General features: G+C 45.2%; 1 protein-coding gene across 2 annotated transcripts in view; it reads right to left on the reverse strand.

The window, feature by feature from the left end:
* The window catches only part of DENND2B (DENN domain containing 2B), a 249,736-nt gene that overhangs the window by 205,125 nt on the left and 20,780 nt on the right, over nucleotides 1-23,831 (reverse strand). Inside the window, exons 1-2 of one of the 2 annotated variants that reach the window (XM_075567050.1) lie at nucleotides 22,264-22,324; nucleotides 21,097-21,240 (exon numbers count right to left, since the gene is read on the reverse strand). The gene's annotated coding sequence lies outside the window, so the exon portion shown is untranslated. Of the gene's footprint in view, nucleotides 1-21,096; nucleotides 21,241-22,263; nucleotides 22,325-23,831 lie in introns of those variants that run through there. The other variant, XM_075567048.1, reaches the window with a different exon arrangement.

Consider the following 23,831-nt stretch of genomic DNA (forward strand, 5'->3'; position numbering starts at 1 on the left):
ACGAGTTTCTGTCACGTAACCAGTATGTCAGTGTCTGTGACGCGTTATTGACGGCTGCAAATAAAGCCCCATTTTGTTTATAAAAGTTCCTGGTGCCCATCCTTGTTATATTCAAGCATCCACACCCAGCCTGCACAGGCCTGAGAGACTGACCACTATATATGTGTGTAGTTACACCCAGCCTGCACTTACCCACCACCGAACAAAGGCCTGCGAGACTGATCACTACCTATGTACGTATGTATGTATGTATATCTTTATTTATATAGCAACATAGCGCTTCACATATATATGTAGCCTAGTGCCCCTGGCTACGTGCTTCCCGGCCCTGGCATGTAAGTCCTGGTAAGTGCAGGCAGTGCCAGGGTTAAATCCCTTCACATGGCCAGGATATGAGTCCATTGCGTTGGCACACTAGCAAGATTGTTGCCATAGCCAGGCTGTATGGCAGTTGGGGTGTCATGTCTGGGTGGGAGGGGGTGGAGTGTTAAGGGGTCACGCGTGGTATGGTGTGAGACCGGGACCTCCTTTACTGTAACACCTGCCCAGTTTGGGGCAGAGTCACTAATGCCTCCCCAGGTATATAAGAGGTATATAAGAGGCTCCTAACCCAAATTTAGAGAGACGATTCTAGGATGTAGCCTGCTCCCCAGTGAGTGAGGCGGGTTTCTGCCTTACCCCATCAGGGGGTAAGGGGGTGGCGACTAGCCTCAAGCCCTTGGGGGGCCTAGTCAGGGAATGACATGATGCAAAATGCTAGGGAAGATATTATGTGATGGTCGTGTGAGAAGTAGAGTACCTCTCTTGCAAGAGATGGAATCGGGTCCGTGACCACATAAAAGGTGAACGGTTCCAACCCTACGCGTTTCTGGGTGTGTGTACACGGAGTCCTGGGCGTCCCTGCGATCCAGCTAGCTGCCTTTTTAAGTGCTGGCAACTGTTCCATGCTAAGAGCAGAGGATGTGGAGATTCTGATTGACTCAGTTCTTTGGCGCCAACTCGTGACAGGAGCTGTGGAGATTCTGATTGACTCAGTTCTTTGGCGCCAACTCGTGACAGGAGCTGGTGGTGGCTACAAGCTGTGCAGATATACCCTGCCTACCTGGGACCCCCCTCACCCTCGCCGATGACTACACATAGAGATTTCTCTCCCACGTATGGTTCCTTTTTTTAATCCTGTAAGTGCATTTCCTTTGGGCTGCAGTTTTTTAAATAAATGTACTTTATTGTTTAAACAGTTACATGCTATGGAGCTTGCGCTTCTGTTTGTTTTTTGTTCATATATATATATATAGTTGCCCCTAGCCTGCACTTACCCAGCACCCTGCAAAGGCCTCTCTGCCAATGTAGATACTGTAGTCAATCTGATGTGACCTCCTTTAGAGCCAGGTGTGTTGGGTTCCACATTTAACAGAACTCCCATACAATTTATACGGTCTGGCATGGCGAGTATTGAGCGAACTTTGCCAAACTGCTGATTGAGTCCCTTACATACTCCGTCTCTGCTTCCAGCAAAGTGAATTTTTGTTCTACAGAGATCCTTACCGGGATATTTTTTTCAGAGTAGAAACTCATAGCCAAGTAAGGAAGAAAAAAAAAAAGCTACGGTGTTGGCAGCCCGCCAAGGCAGCAAAAATGGTTAGATTTCCCAATGAGGCATGTTTCCAGGATAAAAAGGGGAAAGTAAATTCAACTCGTCTGGCTTTAACCGGGCCTTCAGAAAGGAAGTGGATTATGACTTTGACTAAAGGGGAGCGAACCTTACAGGTCGGGGGAACAAGGAGCGGTTTCTGATGAAGAAAGGTGGATTTGTTTTGGGAGCAGCACATGTGTGGGAATCATAACCAGTTCGACATTAAACGTCAGGTTAGTTACAGTAAGTGCCCAGGCAAGGCAGAAAAATGCTCTTCACGCAACAACAGTTGCAAAACATCTCACCGCAAACGTAGCTCCGGGCTTCACTCAGCCACACGTTGGCAGGTGACCTGTCCATGGGGAGAGGTAGCCCTGCCTTGCAGTATGTAAATGCTATTGAGGGAAGATCCTGTTTACCTGTCCTGTAGTCAAGACTGCAGTCTTTTCTACCCATGAGACAATAGGACATCTCTACTCAGCTTTAATGTTGCATAAGACACCTTCCTGTGACGGAAGGTGGCATGTTTTCAAACATGCTGGCTGCTTGGTTGGCATCAAAACCATGCGTTGCGATGACATATTGCTGGCAATCTGTACAGTATACCTCCTCCGCTTGAAGCGGTTTTACTCCGTCAATGTAAAGAAAACTGTAATTGAATTTAGCCCATGATAAAAAAAAAATCAATGTTTATAAAACCTTTCCCACTTGCAATTAGTAAATATTAATTTAGATTGTAAACTACATAGCAGGGATGTTACTATATTCTAAAGTCTTTATACTAATCGTGAAAAATGCCTCTACATGATTGTTGCTATTATAATATATACAGTACATACGAAACAGTAGTGCATTAATTTTCACTAAGCTGCAGACCAAGCAATATCCTACATATGTGTTTTTTTTTAATAAATCAGTTCTGTACTATGAAAAAATACTTGTAGCATTTTTTTTTAAATAACTCTGAATTACATTTTTAATGTAGTATAACGTAACAAGCATTTTTTGTTTCTATAGCAACCATTTACAAAGTCACATCCCCATCCTCTTCTGATACAGGCTCGAGCACACCCCTTTTTGAGCACTGCCCTCTCTCTAGCAGTGCACCAATTGTATTTAGTGACTGCCTGGTCACATGATCTTCCCCACAGAACTTTGCATCTTTGGCCCTCTCTTCTGCTGCACTGACAGCCATTTAGCGAACCCCCGAGCCGAATGTTCACCGATCAATCACAGGAGAACGGATCGATCGGCAACTTAGCTAATTACTTATCATTGTGTGTATTGTATTGAGGCACATATTAAAAGGGAAAAATTAAACTTAAAAAAAAAACGCAGCTTGGACCGCTGCTTTAAATGGCTATCCTCAACAGAAGTCACGTGCTTCTCCACTATAAGGCCGAGTCCATAGAAGGACAGGCCGCGCTGAGCCGTGCGGACGCTCCGCGCTGAGCCCCTGCATCCTCAATGAGGATGCCTTGAGAGGGGGCTCACGCGAGCGTCCGCAGGCGTGCTGAGGCGCTGGATTTTTCAGCCGACAGCCAAGCTGTTTTTCAGAGCACTGTCGGCTGAAAACATCCAATCAGCGCGGAGCAGCGTCAACGTCACGGCGCCGTGATGTCGGCGCCGTGACGTCGACGCGTCACAGGCGATTGGCCCAGCGACGTAATTGCCCCGCCTCCCTCAGTCTCCCCCCGCCTCCGATCGCGCCCACTGGCTCGCCTGCATGGGCATGAAATCGCACACATTTCAGCATGCGAGCCTCAGCGTCAGCGCGGTCCAGCCCTGCTTCCCCTTCTATGGCCCCAGCCTAAGTGTCCTCAAATAGTGCCAAAGCTCCTGCTGCTAAAATATTATTGCCTTTACAATGGAGACAAATGAAAATATCACAGGGGCAGCCATTTTTAATGTGATCCATATAAAAGTAATGTTGGTTAGTGTCAGTGGCTACGACACAACTAAAAGTGACATCATTCTACTACTACAATGCAAAGACATAGGGGCACATAGGGGACTTATTCCCATGACCTGTTATTTGTATTATTTGTTATTTATATGATTGTCACATGTAGTGCTAATGTGAAGCGCTATGTACACTAATGGCACAATATAAATAAAGACATGCATACATACATACATTTACTCAGCGGTGCTATGCTATACAACATCTTCCGGCTCCTGTGACTCATTAACGTGAATAAGATGTAAGGTGTCTTCCACCGGCGGATATGTCTTATAGCATAGCACTGCTTAGTAAATATGGGTCGTAATATTTTTGTCCCACGTAGGAACGTAGTGAGTGAGTAGTTGTGGGGGCAGACTGGTTCAAGCAGTAAAAAAAAATACAAAATCCTACTGTAACTACTACCAATAACCTCTTCAGTACTAAAGGGGTTATTATCCCCGTCCCTTGCAGACACTCTTAAGGCTGCGTCCATAGAGGGGGGAGCCGCGCTCCTGCGCGCTGTCGCTGAGGCTCATCTGCACAATCAGGAGCGATTGCATGAATTAGCAGACGAGCCAGCGTGTGCGATCGGGAGGCGAGGCACCGACGTCACTGGGCCAATAGGCCGCGAAGCGCCGACGTCAATGTCACAGCGCCATGACATTGATGCTGCTTCGCTCTGATTGGAGGTTTTCAGCCGACAGCGCGCTCAGAAACAGGTTCTGCTGTCGGCTGAAAATCCCTGCGCCTCAGCACGTCTGCGGACGCTCGCTGGAGCCCACTCTCAAGAGGGTGACGGGGCTAATCGCGGAGCGTCCGCACGGCACAGCGCAGACTGTCCTTCTATGGACTCAGCCTTAGGAGCCTAACTGAATAGAAAAGGTTTTGTTCCTTTTTACAAATTGCTTTCCTAAAGTACTTTTTTATTCCATCAAGATGCAAACCTTGGAAGTCACTTCGCTCCCTGTGAAGACACAAAGAACATTTGTTTTGCAAACATGACATTTCTGTGCAACATGATAAGGTAAAGAAAGCAAACGTCACGTTGCTTGTCTGGGACGCACTCAGGGATTCTCTTGCCTTTGGTTTGTAGCCGAACTATTGAATGAGCTTTACAAGCGTTGCCTTGGCAAATAATATTTAGATGTGTAATCAAAGTGTATATACTATTTCCCCACTTTGCTAGGAGCAGTATAGCCATGAGCAGTACAGCCATGAGCAGTATAGCCATGAGCAGTATAGCCATGAGCCCTAGGGAATGAGCGGCCATGAACAGTGGTGACCCCCGGCTGGCTGTGTTGGTCAGTGTCATTTTGCAGGGGCATGTGTTGGTGGGAGGTGCAGCCCCAGGGGTGTTGGGGGGGAGGTGTAACCCCTGGGGTATATTCCCTGGTGCCTGGGGGGCTGTACTTCCTCTAGCTTGCCACAGCATCTGAGATTGATTTCCAACCTGCCTATATTTTGGTTAGCACCAATAGTGTGTCTCGTTGGGGCATGGTTACAGTTCGTCAGTATATGTTGGGGGTTATATACGTGGTGTATCTCTGTGTATTCCCAAAGTACCTCCCTTTAAAAAAAAATGGAAATAAAGAAAAAAGTTGTAAAAACAAAACAAAAAAAAAACAGAAATAATAAGTGAAGTATGTTACTTCAGGGTCTTGTTCCGTTTGTTTATTTGTTACAGCTGGCGGGGGTTTCATAAAGTAAGCATAAGGTACATGGCATAATGCCCGTTTGGCATACATTACCATGGTGGCTGAGACAGTTATCCGGTCAGCAGGGGGGGGTCATGCGCCACGCGTACGCTCAAGACATAGCTACGGGCAGTCTGACACGCGTCGGTTTCCGGGGTATATACAATGTTTATATGTTGGCGTTAATAAAAGCGGTGTCCGCTATACCCCATTTACAGTGTGGCGTGTTACATGTGTCCGTGTCTGTTATTGGAGGAAGAGATTGGGAGGAAAGGTGGGACATCCATGGATCAAGAAAATGACTGTTCAAATGTTGTCTTTCATTTAATTGGATTCACTATTGGATATAGTGGGCGATTCAATGTACTACATATTACAGAATAATGTGGCTGTTACTACACCCATTCCAACATTTGTAAAACCAGGCCTGTACGGACATGTATGATGATGATGAAGAGCCACGGGGCAATCATTATGATGTAAACAAAGTGCTGATAGCAGAAAAAGAACCATAGGGTCATCATTATATCTGATGACACAAAAAGAGGCAAACAACAAAGACTGAAGAAAGTCAGCAGAATGCTTTGCTGTATTGGGAAAGGAATCGAGCAAGAGGACAATGCCACTGCATCGTATGACCACACTCCGTGGAGTCCTCTGTTAATTTCTGGTGATCACATTAGCACCAGATTAGCGGTGGTGCAGAGAAAAGCAAATAAAATCATACGTGACCTGCATGCTAGAAAGATCTGAAGGAACTCAACGTTTTAAAGAAGAAAGGAGAGAGAGCAGGTATGATAGAATACTAAGGTTACTAAAATACCATAGGTATATATCAACAGGGCACAGGATGCAAGCACTTTTCAGAGATTGAGGAATGTTAGAACAAGAGGTCATGTTCTAATGTGAGAAAGTACTTCAGAACTTCAGTGGTAGATTCGTGGCACATGTTCCCAATAGATCTAGTGAAAGCTTATAAAATAAAGGAATTCAAAACTGTTTGGGATAGCTGGACAAATAAAATAACATTTAGTAGAATAATTGTGATGTCAAATAGTAATGGTGCGTGGCCATTGATGCTGAGGAAAAGTGAGATGTCCTTCCAGTGAAACTGAATCACGTGTGGGAGTTAACATGCCCATATACTCAAGAAGCTCTTAAACCCTTACTGAAAATGGGCTAAGTCAACGGTTTTTCAACTTCATCCGTATGGAGTCTCAGCTACACCATGTTATGGAAATAACAAACTAATACTCCATTTATAAGCAACCTACGTAAGTCTCTTCACGTCTACTAATTGATTACTTCTTTCTCATTTGACTGGGTTGTCTGGAGAACTATGTGGTCTGTATTCGAAAATAGACAAACCTGACCTTAAAAGGCATTATCAGTGTAAGAGATGTGTGCAAAGGTATGCAAATGGAGACTGTTTAGGGTGAAATTAACATATGGTTTTATTGAGCCTGTCCCTTTAACCAGCACAGCAAACAAAAATATACAAAAATAACAAACATCTATCCATTTGTCAGGGCTGACTTACTTCCCCCAGTCCCTCTCTTACAAGACTGGGAGAATAAGCCCCTTTCCAGCCTACCACCCAAAAGCCTTAGCAGGTGGGCTTTCAGGTCAGAGGTGTCTTGGTGTGCTTGAGGGTCCAGCCTCTGGCAGGTTCCTGGGTCCAGAAAAGGAGGTCTTGTCCCCTTGCGCCTTGATGTCACTATACAGTCCTCCTGAATATTCAAGACCCTCTCCTCATGTTAGCACTGGTGTGTGCTGAGGAAAATCTCTCTAGGTCTGTTTTAGCAGGAGTTTTAAGCCTGTATCAGAGTCCTAATTAGCCAGGTGGAGTCTGGTTAATTGCCTGGCTGCACTTAACCAGCTCCCTGCTGGATTTAGAGGCAGTTTCTTACACCGGGACTGTTACAATCAGTATATTGCTTTGAATCTGTTGCTCAACATTAATGAGTTTACCCCATATGTAAATATATTGTTCTCCCTTTCTAAGCATCATAACTATGCATTTTTGCAGAAAACCCAAAAGCATTGACCTATTTGGTAAACTAATTAGTTTTATATTGATGTATAGTAGTGTTTTCTTATTGTCTCAAGGCCCTTGGTTTTGTTTTTGGATAATTGAGAAAATGTGAATCTGATAAAAAAAATCATAATGTCACGAAATTGGGAGCTGTTTTTTTTCTTCCTGTGTAAGTATATATGCCATTTGCAAACCATTTAGCAAAGACAACGATAAGAAATAATAATGTGGTGTGACAGAGTCACTGACTCAGTAGGCTTGAATGGAGGATAAGTGTGCCGTCCAGCACTTGTTTTTCCCCAGGAGGGTAGAGAGGCTTCTCCCAGCTAGGAAGGACCCTTGCTGTTCTGGTTTCCCCAGCCCCGCAAGAAGCTTGGCTGCTGGGACCAACTGGGACCACAACCCAGGATAAAGACTGCTACGAGATGGACATAGCCTGCTCCCCGGAACCAGCGTTCCGGTTTGCTGTTGGAGCTACAAAGAGACCCTGGGATAGGAATCCCCTACAATACAGATAAGCAAATGATAAGACTCTGCAATGTTAAAAGACTGTTTGGTTGCATAGGATAGTATATGTTTTGGGCTGGGAACCAATTTAGCTGGCCAGTGCCATTAGAAAGGGCCACAGAAAAGTTTAGTTAGTTTCCCTATAGGGAATAGGTTTTTATTTTATAATTTTGTTTTCTTAAAAGGCACATTGTACCCATGGTTTAAGTGGCTTTTGGAAAAATAAACCGCTGAAGATTGAGGGCTGAGTGCCTCGTGTGTGTGTGTGTGTGTGTGTGTGTGTGTATACACGTGTTTGTCCTCCTTTTCTACAAATTACACCCTAGAAGACTGTCGCGAAGAGCCAGGGCAAACGGCCGCGCTACACAAAGGGAGCCGTTTGTCACAGTGGTTTACATCAGTTACCAGTCCGGTTAAGAAAAGGACGAGGTAAAACAAAGACAGAGCAAGACTAGTTTGAAGTAGGAGATGATTTAGAAAGACCATGATTGTCAATGGGAGAGCTACGGCAGGAGTGAAACCCAGTGGCCGGAACCGTGAGGCGTAAGCGAAGACGTAACCGGGTCACTGTAAGAATTCCAGTTCAGTGACATTATTATATTGTAATTAAGTTTGAATTCGGTATATAAAGACAAAATGCCAAGCATACTGCACCGACACACTTTATTCGAGCAAATACCCAGTATGTACCTGGCAGATACCTGGAATGCGCCGCTCCTCACCTCTGACAAGCCCCGTTGCATTTGCCTTCCCAGCCTGGGTTCATGCCTGGCTGATGGGCGGCTGATCTGTTAAATGATAATGATTAGGATTTAATAGGCTGCAATGCTTCGCGTGTCTACCAGATGGCATAAATTCATGAATTGTAATGCAGTATATATATATATACTGTGCAGTATTGCAGCCAGCGGGAATAAAATGCTTCAATCCCTGCCTGTAAAATACCTCAATGCACTCGGGCAGAAAACGGTCACAAACCTCAATACACCCGGGTATACCCGAATTCGTGGGACTAGCCGAGCTCGAATAAAGTGTGTCGCCAGTGTACAGTATGATATTACCTTATTTGCAACGATTCTTTCTTTAATACATATTACACACAATATGATATTCTAATGGTAGTTAATTGGTATCTTTTGACAGATTCAGTCACATTAGGAAGTATTTGGAGTGGGATTGCAGCTGTGTTGGGTTGTCTGAGTGAGGGAGGCCCTGTGGGTGAAATTTGAGTGACCATAGACAACTGTGGTTGGGGCTGATGCAATTTTGGGAGTGTATGACATATTGGATTAACAGAAGCTCTGAGATCTTTCCAGAAGACATGCCATATTTGGTAATAAACTTGTATGGAGGGTGGGTAGTTCCTTATCAGATATGACATCAGTTTCAAGCTGTAGGACCTTATCTGGCAATAGAGTTAGTGGTAGCAAGGGCTTACTAAGGGATATTATCTCGATAAATACTAATAGTGTGTAGCAAAAAGGAGGACAGAGGTATAACACCAAAAGGATGTGAGAAGGATAACACCGAGATGGAGAAAAGAAGGTTTAAAACCAGGATAAAAAATTAATCAGGTTTAACATCATGATATCAAGATCAAACATAAGTATTCCACTCAAGAAAAGAATAATATGCAACCATATTTGAAGATATCCTAACTTATTTGAATGTCACCGCCATTTTGTACTATTTTTAAGTATGTATCTTCAAAATAAACGTTTGTTTATATGTGCTAAAACCAAAATGAGCCCATCTGCCACTGGGACTGAATAAAAGCCAAGCCCACAAAGGAAAGTAGAAGACAAAAGTTTACTCAATAAGTCTTTTTCCAAACTTTTACAGTACTTCCAGACGTCTCTCCACCTGATACGTGATGACCATACTCTAAGAATCTAATGCATTGTCTGAACTGGGCAGTACAGGATCCCGCATGCCACCTACATTAGGGTTACCAGACGTCCCATATATATGAGATTGGCCCTTATTTCATTGCATTGTCCCGGAAAGGTCTTGTCTGGACGCATAATTGTCTCGTATTTTAGTGCTTTGACGCAGCGGCAACGACTGTGGGGAAGAGCTGGGACTGGACCTGGAAGCTGCGGGGCAAGGGGCCCGACCAGCGCTGGAAGTTGGGCTCGCCAAAGGTTGGGGTCCAGCTTCAGCATCCAGCTGCTGGACCCCTGTTTTCTGCTGCTGCGGTGGAGCCTCCCCACCCGTCGGTCGGCACGAGAAGTCAGGCCCAACTTCCGCGTCTGCGCACGGGAGCAGGGGTCTCTTGCCCTAAGTAAAAGTGTGCGCGCGCTGTGTTGAGTGAGTGTGTGTGCAGGCGCCCTGTGGTGAGGAGAATTGTGTGTTGTAGGGGTGGAGGGGGGGGGGGTCCCATATTATGAAAACTCAAACATGACAACCCTATCCGACGTGCATGCATCACACTAAGTTGAACATTAACAGATCTGCGCTTTCTGCAAACATTCTGCAGCCACCTAAATGTAAATTGTTACTTGGCTGTAGAAATAAAATAACTTGCTTTGGGGGAGGTTGGGGTGCTGGGGGGGTGGGGGGCTGGAAATGTTTAGATGCTCACATAATCATACCGTGATTCATGTTCATTTTCATTAGGGTAGGATAGTTTGCTACCACATTATGGAATGCTGCTTTCCTTGCCTCCTACCATTCGTGTTTAGAGACCTATTAAAGATCAAGCGGAGAAGCCAGAAAGAAGCCTACTGTTAGCTTAAATCCAGACTGTTACTAGAGCTGAATAAAGATAACAATATGCCCCAGGGAAGAATCTCCAGTAGACTTCAAAGTGAACAGAGATGCTGCCTTCTTACAGTGTCTTCAAATAAAACTCCCACTAACAGATGCATTTTGTTAAAATATAAAGTGTTCCATCTACCATGTTTTTAGCACTGTCAGTGTTTATTCTACATCTGCATTACACTATATTAAGGACCCCCCAAGGTTTACATAGCACTATTGTAATGAAAATGCCAGAAAATGTTCAGTATGTTAATAAATCTGGCACACCAGAGGTTAATTTGAGTTTACTGGTTACAGCTTAAAAATACAGTGCATTGGTTGTATGGAAGTGTCAGGCCAGTGACCTGGCCTCTTTTTCTGTGTTTATCTAGGAGTGAGGTTATCTAAGGTCAACGGCCAGGCGAATCAAATCACAGGACTCCCAGGGTATGTAAAAAATATACAAGACAAATATAGTGCAATAACTCAAGATGAAATACGTGTTTACGGATCAAAAATAGGGGGTTATCCAACTCACATGGTATACGATATAAACAGGCTTGTAGATAAATTCTCTGATGGTAAGTATGTCTCCGGTGATGGATAGAGGACCTTCCGAATATGTCAAACCCAATAGGTACAAAAATAGTGTAATACAGTTTTATAATAAAAGCATGTGGACAAAGTGAAATTACACTCCTCACAAATTCACAGATAATAAGCGCATTTCGACCGCCACTGAGTCGGGATTAACGGGACACTGTATCGCCTCCAGAACGCTGTCAGTTCGCCGGTTCAGTTGGCAACTGCAGACCTACTACTGAAAGATGACGTCACAGGCAGGACCGGTGGATGGAAAGGCATCCAACGAATGCAGAAAAACAGCATCGATTGCCCAGCTGTAGGATGTCTGTTGCACTTGTATCACCCTACGCGGTTCACTCTTTAAAGAGCTTCCTCAGGGGTTCTGGTTTCAAAGTGTTCTTAGTCCCTTTTTGTATTGTATTGGGAGGGGGAGGACTTCCTAACGTATTGGTATCTCCAGTTGTATATATGTCCCCTCAAACAGCCCGGCAAATAAATTAGGGAGAGATGCCTGTGCTGAAAAAGGAACATACCTGATGATATATTTTAGGATGTGTGACTCATTTAAATATACTTAGTATAGACGTTAGCATATCTCCTATGGTACTTCAGTTATGTTCCCTTTTTAGCACACTCTCTAATTTATACAGAGGGAGGTTTGAGGGGAAATACATACAACTGGAGATACCATTAAGTTAGGAAGTACACCTCCTCCTCCACAAAACATGCAAATTAGCTTCTAACGTCTAATTTAGAAGCCATTGGTCACAATTCTAGAGCTACTAAAATAGGCCCCACAGTGCTCCCTTACACTTCAAACTGTTTCATAACTCTAATCCCAAGGAATTCATCTTCCTGGGCATTGGAGGGGAGGAGATGGACTCCAAAAACGTCAACAAGAATCGTTTTTAATTTATAAACTGCTATTTCTAGTACTAGGGTGACCAGATTTTGAAAATGAAAAACCGGGACACATTTTTTTTTTTTTTACATAAGTTTATTTATTGTAGTACACTTATACTTTACTATCATTAGTCCTTGTTACATAGTTACGTGTGTGTATGTGTGCGTGTGTGCGCGTGCGTCGGATGACCTCACTAATCGAACAACAAAAAAAGCCATATGTGAATGATTCTGAACCCATTAACCAGTGTCAGGATGCCCCCTCTTCACAATTTCTAAAGCAGCAATCCCGCCTGGGATCTTACCTGATCCGCAGTCCCTCAAGGTACTATACTGGAGGGGAAGTGCTCCCTACCTGTCTTCCGATGTCTCCCGCGTGAAACTTGAGTCAGATCTGGAAGAAAGCAGGGTAGGTTACTTCGGTGTAGGTATACGGCAGTTAAGATAAGACATAGAGGGTGAGGGAGACAAGGAGGGTGAGGGAGACAGGGAGCGTGAGGGAGACAGGGAGGGTGAGGGAGACAGGTAGGGTGAGGGGGAGGGAGAGGGAGACAGGGAGGGAGACACACACCCCCACACACACACACACACACACTGATACACACACCCACACACACACACACACACTGATACACACACACACACACTGATACACACACACATACACTGATACATACACACACTGATACACACACACACACTGATACACACACACTGATACACACACACAAACACTGATACACACACACACACACACACACACACACACACACACACACACACACACACACACACACTGGTACACACACACTGGTACACACACACACACACACACACACTGATACACACACACACACACACTGATACACACACACACACTCATACACACACACACACACACTGATACACACACACACACACACCCACTGATACACACACCCACACACTGATACACACACCCACACACTGATACACACACCCACACACTGATACACACACACTGATACACACACACACACACACACTGATACACATACACACTCACCCACTGATACACACATACACCCACTGATACACACCCACCCACCCACTGATACACAAACACCCACCCACTGATACACACACACACACCCACTGATACACGCACACACACACACACTCACTGACACACACACACACATACACACACACCCACTGACACACACACACACTGACACACACACACACCCACACACACACTGACACACACACTGACACACACACACACACACACACTGACACACACACCCACCCACCCACTGACACACATGCACGCACTGATACACACACACACCCACCCACTGATACACACACCCACCCACTGATACACACACCCACCCACTGATACACACTGACACCCACCCACTGATACAACCACCCACTGATACACACACACACACACACACACATATACACACACACACACATACACCCATACACACACACACACACACTGATACACCCTGCCACCGCCTGCACCGCCCGCCAGCGACGGAAGTCACTGCTCGCCAAGCCCGTGGACCGGACGGGGGGAGAACCCGCCCGCCAGACCTGGCTCCGCTCTCTCCCACCTATCGGGGATAAGGGCGCGCGCCTGGGCAGAAGCAGGGACTTCCCCAACAGCAACCCCGCACTGTCCCCTCCAGCCATCCGCGCTCCCGTCAACCCTGCTCCCCCCCCCCCCCCGCGCCTACCTCTCGCCCGGGCAGCAGCAGCAGGGAACGGAGGCAGAGGGGGGAAAGCGCCAAACAGCCAACGGCTGTCCCCGCGCGGGGATCGGGGGAGGAAGCGGAGAAAGCCCCGCCCCCCAGCATCCTCCAGCCAATCACCTGCAGCCCGGCATATTAGAAGCCCAACCCCCTGAAATTCAAAAAAATACTCACCGGCCGGGCTGCCGCATCCTCGCCGCCACCGCACACCGCATCTACACTACAAAACAAACGGGACCAGGGAGAAAAACCGGGACATTGCCGGGACAGACTGGCAGCCGGGACAGCACAGAAAAAAACGGTACTGTCCCGGCAAAACCGGGACGCCTGTTCACCCTATCTAGTACCCAATGGTCAAAATGTTGACTTTGATCTCAATTCATTCTTAACTTGATCCCTTTTGAACTTTCATTGCAATTACTTGAATTTTTGTACCAAGGTCTCCATCTACTATATATTTTGGAAGGTTATTTGTCTGTTTGCTATGCATTTGGACGCTTTAAGATATCATAACCACCTTTTGTCAGGTGGTCCTGAGATCTAGGAGCAGGTTTTTGTCTGTTTGGATACAATTCACAAATGACATCAACAATGACATAACTGATGACATGTCCCATCTCACAACCCTCAAGCTACCACTTAATCGATCGAACCATTTGGGAAGCTGGCACATAACTTGATGCTTAAAATTGGCTAACCTATGATGCTTCTGCGTAATGTAGATGCTCTAAGAATACGTATGTAATAGAACTCGACTAATAGTGAAAAATCGTTTGCCCAATGTCATCGAAGCCCCTATTTTAACAGGCTGCACTAAGTCAGAAGACATTCATACCAAGAATCCCACTCATCCCTACCGACATTCCTTTCAAACTTAAATGACTTCAACTTTCAGTGAAGCTGGTCTATGTAATGTCAATTAATAAATCTCACAGGTAGTCACTTAAAGTAACGGGACTGAATTTAGAAAATCCATGTTTTGCACATTGGTCAACTTTATGTTGGATGCTCCAGGGTGGGAACTGGAAAAAATGTGTGTTTTTGCGCCTGATGGGGAAAAAAAAACAAAAATATCGTTTACCCAACAGCATTAGAATACAAATATGCTTTTTTTTATTAAACTAAAAAATCTGATTCTCCATTTATAAATCTCAGTATTTTTTGGTTTCTTAGAATTCCCGAGCAATGCCGGTTACTTTCAACTAGTTTCTAATAACATTGGAATGCTGAAATATGTGTCTTTGTCTCTGGCTCCATACTTTACAGTGTGAACAAATCTAATTCAATTCCACTTCACAAAAGAGTATGGACATTTTCTGGCATTATATGTAATTATATATATAATTTTGTTTGTCATTTAAAAAAAATATATATATATATATATATATATATATATATACAGGTACAGGTATGATATACTCTTTATTCATGTCATATTGGCTAGTATGTCCAAACTGTTATACATATATGGGTAAGATAGGAACTTTGGATCCAGCTTTGGGACGCCAGGATCAACGGAAGGTGAGCACCAAATGTAAACACCTTGAGAAATCATTTCTTTAAACAGTGGTGTGCCACTTATAATCTCTTTTGTATTGCTGTTATACATGTATGGGTCTCATATCTGTTTGAGTTCGCCTATTTTATTTTTAAAGTCACATTTGCATATAATTGTTGATATATATATATATATATATATATATATATATATATATACACACACACACACACACACACACACACACACACACACACACACACACACACACACACACACACACTATATATATATATATATATATATATATATATATATATATATATATATATATATATATATATATGATCAGTATATGTTTGTTTTCATCTCAGCCAAAGAGCGAAGGATGATACAAGTGCAACAGACATCCTACAGCTGGGCAAGCGACGCTCTTTTCCTCGTCCATTCGTTGGATGCCTTTCCATCTACCGGTCCCGCCCCTGCCTGTGATGTAATCTTTTAGCAGCAGGTCTGCAGACGCCAGCAAGCAGACAGCGTTCCGAAGGAGATACAGTGTTCCGTTGCCCTGACCCAATGATGGCCGAAATGCGCTTGTTATCTGTGAATTTCTGAGTGTATCTTCACTTTTTTCACATGCTTTTATTGAAAAAAAAAACAAAAAAACTTTTCACTATTTTTGTATTTATCTGTTTTTATATATTCGGAAAGGTCTTCTGCCAATCGCCGGAAAAATACTTACCATCAGAGAATTTCTCTACAGGTGGTACAGGTTAATGTTTTATGGGTCTGGAATTACCGGAGGGTGTGACCAGGAAGATATTCCATGATTGTGTAGATTTACTCAATCTAAAATATCAGGGATCTGACAGCGATTCACTAGCATTGCGGGTGGATCTTTGTAACGTGTGCGATCAGACGAAGCAAGTAATACGAAGCACTTTATGATTGTGACGATACAAGGATTACAGATCCATTTGTCAATCAAACTTGGCATTAAACAAATGAAGTTTCATATTCACGCAAGTATTTTAGTTATACAGGCACAACAGTGGAGATGGTGTTCTTCTAAGTATTATAGAAATAAAGTCAAAGATATGGGACTTTTTCTGTATTCAGGCACTTTAGAAATGGGGGGTGGGGACTCCCTACACATAAGTGTCAGAGATTGATGAAGGGGGGGTTAAGGATAAGCCCAGAACGTTGTCTTATGCTGGATTCGAATGCAGGAAGTTTAGGATATAAGCCATGCATTTAGAAATTCAACATAAAGTGTGTGTTGTCTATGGCACATGTGGATTTCCATATTTCCAACTTCAGGCCTCTCTGAAGGAAATCAGATGATGTTATGTGGTAAAGTAATTAGATCTATTTTACTCCCTTTGTTTCTAAGAAACTGTATGCATATATTGTACTGTATGTTTTTGTAATAATCTTTTTCTATAACCTACGCACTGTACCATTTTTGTATATTAAATCTAACATTGAATAAGTCATGTTTTGGGCTCTAATTGAACTTTGCACGTTTTGAAGAGAGTGATTACATTTTCGGACACATTTTGCTACAACAGATTTGTGTGCTGAATACATATTTTTCTTAGTAAACAGAGACCAAAGGCTCTGCAAGTACATCTTTATATCGCTTTGGTGGTGGCAGCGAGATAAGATATATTGTAACGGATTGGGGGGAGATATTACTCATTTGAGGGACCCTGCGGGAGTGATAAGTGAGTCAGCTAGATAGCTTGTCACATACACAGGTGAGCCATTCGTTACAACCATGAAAACAGGAAGATGCGTAAAATATACATCTCCACTAGCAAAATGTTACCAGGATTTATGCTAGGCCTGGGGACACAGGGCAGGGGAGTTTCTTCTGGCTAATACCAGATACTGAATCGGTGATGTCTTTGGCTGGTGACTCCAGGTGCATGGGAGAGCAGGTACTGCCTGTAAAGGTAGGATGCAGATAACGGTGGAACAGGCTGCAGAATACAGATGTCCATCCTTCACTTGGACTTAAGCTGATCAAAAATCCTCCCACTGGTATGTACTGTAGGTCAGTACCACACAGAACATGAGCAGCCTGCTGACCACATGCACACTATTTTGTAGAATAGCTGCAGTGCTGATGGTCTGACATGTATGGCTCTATGGATCAAGAGGTACATGTGTGCCGACTCAGTTGCGTCAACAAATTGGCATTCTTTTTTTTTGTCTGTAACGGGACATATTTCTGAAGTCTAATTCTACGGTTTTAGAACTTGGCGCACGCTGCACTCACGAAATAAAGCGAAATACTTATTCCACCTTTAAGGTGATGGGGGAAACCTACGCAGAAAGCCTGTCAAGAAAAGTAACGTAATGAACACAATTTAATGTATAGACTGGCCCCAATATGCAAAAGTAGCCCCGCCCTAACTCCTCCCACTTGCTACCATCAATCTCTCGTTGCAGGCATACGCAGACATGACCTGAAAAGAGCGCATGCAGGAGTACTACATAGACCCTGCCAGGCGCAGGTATATACCAGGGCGAGATGACAAAATAACAAATTTGCACCACCATTTTGCCCTTGATACATTCTGCCCTGTATCTTTTAGTAGTTGAGGTATTGGAAGAACTGCTACATGTTGCTCTGGCAGTGAAGAGATTCAGACTAGGTCCCCAGTGCAGCCGGCGGCACGTGCGGCCATACGCACGCCTCTCACCAGCCCCTTAGCTGCTCCCTGGCTGTCGCCGGTACCCTCCACGCTCCAGGCTCACTGTGCACTGTGAAGGGTCAGCCGGCAGGGGCTACAGCCAGTTTGTGATCCCGAGCGGCGACGCGTCACGTGGTGTGGCAGGGAGCCAATCAGAGAGGCGGGGGAACGGGAGCGAGGGGAGGGGGGAGATGTCTGCTGAGCTCCATGTGTGTGTGTGTGCGCGCATGTTTTTTTTTTTAGTTTGGCCGGCGTTGTGGCCCCGCCCCCTTGTCATGGCCGTGCCCACACAGCCCATTTTGCCACGCCACCCCGCCCCGCACCTCAGAATGCCGTCGGTATAGCGCTCTGCACGCGCCACCAGGTCGCAAGGCGGACGTGCAAGCACATGCAGTGGGGCTATTAGAGAGGGTTGGGGTTCCTTACAATGCATCTGATCTCAGACGCGCTATTAGAGAGTTTTGGGGTTCCTTCTTACACTATGGCCTAGACCAGGGGAGTGCAAACGTTTTTCCCTCTGCCCCCCTGCTGGCAGTTCCCCTCTCTCCACGGCCCCCCCTCTTACTTCGGCTCCGGCGTCATGATGTCACCGTGGCAACGTGACCTCGCGTGTCATTTGACGCTGCATTGCCATGGCGACGCGTCTTAGAAGCCGCTGGAGCCAAGGTAAGTGAGGTTTACAGAGGCTTTCGCTGCATCACCGGCACCTAATTTAAGTGCCTTCGGGAAGCGCGCAGGGTTTCTGTAAACCCCGCGCCACCAGTGGGGGGCGTGACCCCCAGTTTGCGCACCACTGGCCTAGACCAGGGGGGGCCTACTCCAATCTGAGGGCCACGAACAGGTTACATTTTCAGAATATCCCTGCTTCAGCACAGGTGGCTCAATCAGTAGCTCAGTCAATAACTTATCTTTTATCGATTGCCTATACGAGGGGTGGGCAGCTCCAGTACTCAAAGGCCACCAACAGGTCAGGTTTTAAGGATATCCTGCTTCAGAGGTGGTTGACTGAGTCACATGTGCTGAAGCAGGGATATCCTTAAAACCTGACCTGTTGGTGGCCCTTGAGGACTGGAGTTGGCCACTCCAGGCCTAGATTTACCAAAGGTCGATAAATGAAGAAATTGGTGTCGATGTTTAACGTCAATTTTATTTCTCAAAAGCCATTTGGCAAGCAGTAAAGCAATGATAATGGGCCTTTTACCGCCTATATACGTCACCTATATTTTTACAGTGGTGTATGCAAATAAGTAGTTAACCCAAAATCACTTACTCACGTGCTATTCATTAAACTCTGTTACCTGGTAATATTGGGCTACCATCAAAACATGTCACCCCAGGCTGACATTAGGCCTATCTGGCCTATGTACAGTATATAATGTCTACTATATATAGGCAAAGTCACCTAAACCAACCTGGAACAAATGATAAAGATACATTAAACATTTGTTTTTCATATATTAACCCCTTAGTAGATCAAATGACCAGCCAGCCATGAGCAACTCATCACATTACAATCTACATCAAATGCTCCCGTTATGATCAGGCATCTGCCCATTGGATTACCAAAGTGTATTAGTTCCAGGGTGTCTTTGACCCTGAAGACCTCAAGGTGGGTGGGGGAGGGAGGGGGTTGTTCTTCCATTAAACACCTTGAGTACCAGTGAGGGTACCTAGGCTCTCCTTGAGCCTCACTGGCACACAAAGGGTTGATTGATGACCATTTGCTGTATCACAAGTCTGTTCTGACACAACTAAAGGGAGGAAATTATGTATTTAATACACACCATTATAAGATGTACATTGTTTAACTCCTCTTAGAGACACATCTCAACTCACTCTCTGTGCTAAAGATGTCCAAATCAATTCCTATATCAATGTCAGATAGAAACATACTGTTGGAGTATGTTAAAAAAAAAAAAACAATTCTGTCAATTTGGCTGAAAAACAGAATTTGTATCTATGATACATTGCCCCAAAATGTTAGTGATTTAACTACAATTCCGATAATTATGTTCTAAACCTCACAGAATTTTCAACTCAAGACACCACCGTGTACTGTCAGAGAGTACTATCGATAGGGGCGAGAAGAGGCACATCCAGGTACACATGCACAAGCCTAGTGCAGTGGTGCTCAGCCCCAGTCCTCAAGCCGCCCCTAGGTCAGGTTTTCAGGATATCCCTGCTTCAGCACAGGTTGCTCAATCAGCGGCTCAGTCAGAGACTGAGCCGCTGATTGAGCCACATGTGCTGAAGCAGGGACGGATTGAGCACCTGTGCTGAAGCAGGGATATCCTGAAAACCTGACCTACTAGGGGCGGCTTGAGGACTGGAGTTGAGCACCCCTGCCTTAGAGTATGGATCAGAGGCAGATCAGAGGGTCATCACGGGCGATTATTCTCCTCTGAAGATTTACATTTGATCATAAGGGTACCTATTCAATAAGCTGTAGAGCCAACTTCCCCTGCCCATTTGAATGTAGCTGAACTCTTCTCTGCCGCAGGGAAGACAGCCTCGCAGCAAACTGCATATGGTGCCAGGAAGAGTATTTTCACACATCACTGTGGTGTAGCAGGTATTAAACCAGAGATCAGCCGTCCATAATTAAACCAGCTAATTTGATCATTGAAGAACATCCCTCCCAACTCTCCCTAAAACTCCGAAAATATTCTGCAGACTCCCATTACTTCCTTATTGTTTCCTGCGTGTGCCAATAAAACGGATGGGGCAGATTAAACAATGACAGCCAAAAAAGAACAGCCGCCCTGTGAAAAGAGTGCAGATGACAGACACCCGGGACAGATTGGCGGTATGACAACAAGATGATTTCATTACATCCCCCCAGGTCATGCTGTATGTAACCTATTGGTTGGTTGGCCCACTGCCAATGGAGCACACTTTTTTTTTATATAGATGTTTCTGATGCTACACAAAGCTTTTAAGAGTGCAAGAGCAGTACACCTAGAGTACCTCCTTTGCAAAAGTATTTTCTTGTCCTCCCAACGCCCCTTCCATTCATGAGAAGGGGAAGTCGTGAAGTCAAATCGTTAAAAGCCGCTCACAAGGCATTATAGGAATACGTGAAATGAATGCAAGTATATACATACCTATGTGAAGCCTCTCTTCTGTACTCATGAAGTTGGATGCTAAGTGATGATCTTTCGCTGCTGCTGGAGTGCGTCTGCCCTTGCAGAATTTCCTGCTTCCAGCTCTGCTCTGATCTCCCCGTGCCTGAAACTAATTTTTGGAAGCTGGGGGGAAGAAAAAAAAAAAATTGCAAACACAGGAAGTGGAGACAAGCCGTCACTGGGAGATGAATGTGAAACAGTAAACCAAAACCGCCAGGAAAGAAGCTAAGAAGTGGGAAAGGACTGGGAAATGTGCCATCCTGGCTCTCTTTAGACATGCCAAGCTAAAGGCTGAAAGCGAGTTTGCTCCATACCAAGGCACGGATTTCCAATTAAATGATCGTAACAATGGTTAAGAAAAGCACTTTTTTTCTAACGTCACGGAGGTATTTTTAAGCTGCATTCTGTGTCCAACAAATACATTCCCCCTCCCCCCTTGAGAATATAGAGTAAAAATGCAGTTTGTGTTGCGTGTGATAACTGCACAAGGTGCAAATAGTCAGAGACTGTAGAGCTTCGACCAACTTGGTGTGCTTGAGAATAGCCCTATAAGCTCCAAGTGGTGGCTTGGGAATAGATGTGGTGTTGGCAATTTTGGAGGATGTCGATCAAGTTGTAGGGGTCTTTTTTCTTATAACGAATGCCTCCCCTAGTACTCAGGGGGAGCTTCACCTCTTTCGTATTTTTTCTAACATTCTATTCAGCAAGAAACTCTGTACTAGAGCCCATGTAGGAACTTAGGGAGGACACCCATCCCAGACCTAAAACCGGGAGCTACATACAGAACTATCCATATATATTATATTGGCAAGCGTTCTAACCTTAACCGATGCTATTATAATGATTCTCCTCCTTATGGAAGGTGAAGGGTTAAGGAGTATGAGGGTACATAACCTGAATTACATAGTGTTGTACAGTATTATGCCACTAGATGGCAGTTATTTTCCCTATATTCAGTAGGATATGACAGTATGCAAAAAGCTGTGGCTGTGACTTCAACTGCGACAGTTAGGGAACCAGATTTGTGTGGAGCAGGGGTGCGCAAACTGGGAGGCGCGAGATTCTCTGCGGGGGCCCCGCACTCTTCCCGAAGGCATTTAAATTAAATCCTGGGGGAGCGGCGAAGGCCTCGGTAACGTCACTTACCTTGGCTCAGACGGCTTCTGGCGAGGCATCGCCATGGCAACGTGACGTCGTGGCATCAGAACGCCGGAGCCACGGTAAGGGGGGGGGGGGGGGGGGGGCGCGAGGAGGCGGTGACTGCCGGCACGGGGACGCAGGGAAAAAAGATTACACCAGAGGTGCACAGACTATTGTCTCAGATCCCAGAGAGCTAGCCAAGGATATCACAATATATAAGGGGAGGTTAGCTTTATTGAAACTATTTTAAAAATATCACACGTAACATTGTAGTAAATTAATAGGGTGTCGCACAAACAATAGAAGGGTTGAGGTATTGTCTGGCTTATGTAACCCCTCTTTGGGATTACTGTGTTCACTTAAGAGCCTTAGCGGGTTAACTGCATGGGTTTCTGCAGTGTAACGCCCCTCTCCCAGCGCAGGGCGACTAGGTGAAAACCTAGCCGCGTCCACCTTCCAGAAGGTGTTTCGACCTGTCACCCGGAGCAGGAGACGAAGTACAAAGCAAACCACCCCCCCTGTAGGATTGGTGACCTATGATGTCACTAGCAGGTAGAGCTGTACACGTTTCTAGATTCATGTCCCAGGAGGAGAGACAGAGATGGGGGATTGCACTGTACATAACATCCTGTCGAAGTGTAGAACTGTGTGTGTGTAATAGTGTATGGTCAGCTTTGATGTTTTGCAGTTAGGGAATGTGCCCCTTATTTAGAATGGGGCCGCGCTATGAGGGTGAGGTGTTTCGCAGCCAATAAGCGGGATGTGCATGGTGCGCCATGTGAGGTCCCTTGAATATGGCCTTCGGAGTATCACAATGGAGCTGTGCTGGCAACAGGTTCACAATGACAGCCTGCATCCAATAGGCAGGGATTAGGAGGGTTCTGCACAGTGTGACATGATATGGTTCTTTGTAGGACAGCTGACAGGGGGGGACAGCCAGGACTGCTGGGCCGGGTTAAGGGCCCGGCTGTAACGATGCGTGCCGCCCTCTGGCTGCGAGTCAAGATCCTGTGTCTTTAAGTATTCTGAAGCAAGCAACGCCATCTTGCTTCCTGGCAAATCCTGCCCTCTTCCTCCTGACAGGAAGTACGCCTCTCTTTGACTTTCTCTTTGCATTTAGTCTTTTGCTGCCTGTCCTGGTGCCTGCTGGTACTCATCGCATACTGTTCCTGCCTCGACCTCCTTGGGACTTTACTTATCTCCTTTGCATTCCGGAAGACTGGGACAGTCACTCTTATACTACAAAGGTTAGTTTACCGTCGGGTAGTGTAGGTACCTGCTTAGTAGGGTTCACCTTGACGTGGTAGCAGCCTTATAATTCCTTAGCCAATGGATTAGATTAAGAACACTTATGTTATGGTTAGTTTCGCTGCACCTTGCTGTTTCTGGCCCTTTGCCTTTAAGGAGGCTGGACGTCCTCCAAGAAACTATTCCCTTGTGGATGTTACCTTGTGCTCTGGACACTACCTCTCCGGCACCTTCCATGTTCTATGTTCCTAGTTCCATGTCCATGTTCCTAGTTTCTGGTTCCCGTTCTAGACTCCCGTGCTGAAGCGTTGGCTTCCAGCAACCCC

This window comes from Ascaphus truei, chromosome 12 (genome assembly GCF_040206685.1).
Source record: "Ascaphus truei isolate aAscTru1 chromosome 12, aAscTru1.hap1, whole genome shotgun sequence".
Classification (NCBI taxonomy): domain Eukaryota; kingdom Metazoa; phylum Chordata; class Amphibia; order Anura; family Ascaphidae; genus Ascaphus; species Ascaphus truei.